A 2,116-nucleotide genomic window follows, 5' to 3' on the forward strand; every position below is an offset into this window, starting at 1 on the left:
ACCGTAGCGCCCGTGCGCCTGCGCGATTTCCGGAGAGAGGCGGGGGGCGGGAGACGGGACGAGGGCTCGCGCGTGCGCCGTATGGTGCGGGAGGTCTTTCTGCGCGCGCGCAGTGCAGCTTCCCGAGACTGTTGGGTTTTGGCGCGAAAGGGTCTCTCTCTCTCTCGAGGCGCCTGAGGGGAATTTTTAGAAACACACAAAACGAGGCAAAAAAGACAGAAGTTTGGGAAAGAAGTCAGCTTAGGGAGCCCCACATAATGAAATAAGGACATTTCAAATCAGCAACTATTTATTACTCAGTATTTCTTTAAAAAGCACTGCTTTTTTTAAAAAAATAGAGACACAAAAGTAATCATAATAATAAATTTTTATTTATACCCCTGGTTCAGAAAACCGGGCTCAGGGCAGCTAACAACAAATTTAAAACACTTAATTGATGCAACAGACAACAGCATAAAATACAATATGAAATGTGAATAACAATAAATTCAGAATTCAAAAATCAATTCAGGGGGAAATCCATCCAATAAACATTAGATTATCACCAGGGCTAGCTGGCTAAATTAGTCCTATTTGGGCCAGCGAGGAATATATACGTAACCACAAACATTTCATTGAACCAACAGGGTATTCCTTTTATTTATTTCATAAATAAATAGTGAATAGATAACCACAGGCAATTTCATAAAATACCATATTCTGACATCGTTCAAGATGAGATTTCTTTCAACGCCTATTTCTTCTGTAACATTTTTCGCCTGACGTTTGAATATAGTAAGCAAACTGCTTAATGGATCCCCCCCCCCAAAAGTAGAAGTGCAATGGATAACAACAACAACAACAACAAGCACAGTATTCCTTTTTTATGAATCAGTAATCAGTATATAACATTTACTAAAACCAACACTGTTGATTTTGCTGTTTTCATATTGATACATCAGGACTGAATAGACCCCCCCATTAACATTTAACAAAACACTGATTTTAGAGACCCAAGGGACTCTGGGGGGGTGTCTCCATGTACTTTTCTTTTTTATGCTTTTACAGTAAATTGGTACATCCATTTCACAATATTCTTCTACATTATTGACTTCCCCTCACCTCCCTCTTTTTTACTCTTAGTTGTGCTGCATATCTTTCTACACCTAATTAATTTAGCTGCTGTTCATATATCTAGTCCTGCTTGGAGATTTATGCAACTGTTATAATCCTTTAAATATTCTCCAAAGTTTTCCCATTCTTCTCTTACAGTTATGTTCGTCCTGGTTTCTTACCTTTGCAGTCAGCACTGCTAACTCCACATATTCTATTTACTTATTCTGCCAATCCTCTTTTGTTGGAACTGTTTTTTGTCCTTCTGAATTTGTTCATAGGCTATTCTGGCTGCAGCAGTTGCATAAAGAAAAAGATTTAATGCATTCTTAGGTATCTCACCCTCTATTATACCCAAAAAGAACATCTCTGTTTTGGGGGGAATTGTCAACCTTAGCACTCCATGTGCTTTCCAAGGGTTTGGTTTCCTTGGAGTGAATTATTATTATTATTATTATTATTATTATTATTATTATTATTATTATTAATACCCCACCCATCTGACTGGGTTTCCCAGTCTAGGTGGCTCCCAACAGAATTAAAAGCACAATAAAACATCAGACTTTTTTTTTTAATGCAGACCCTGCACGTTTGGCCCGAAATTACCGTACTTTTCCGTGTATAGGGTTTTTTTTACTTTAAAATAAAGTCCTATACACGGATAGTGCATATGCCCATTTTCTAAATTTGGGGTCCCCAAAAGTAGGGAGCGTCTTATACACGGGGGCATCCTACACACGGAAAAATACATTATATGCAATTTGCAAACAAACATGGTCAACTCTCTGCTCACATGGGGGCTAACTTCTGTGGAATAGTGCAAGGCGCCTTAAGATTTGGATAGGATATTGACTAATCCATTTCTTGTCTGATGCTGTACTGTTTTTAATATTCAGTTGGAAGCCACTCAGAGTGGCTGGAGAAACCCAGCCAGATGGGCGGGGTATAAATAAATTTTTTTTTTATTATTATTATTATTATTATTATTATTATTATTATTATTATATTCTTTCTCACCCTTTTC

Source organism: Podarcis melisellensis, assembly GCF_964234715.1.
Source record: "Podarcis melisellensis genome assembly, chromosome: 14".
NCBI lineage: Eukaryota > Metazoa > Chordata > Lepidosauria > Squamata > Lacertidae > Podarcis > Podarcis melisellensis.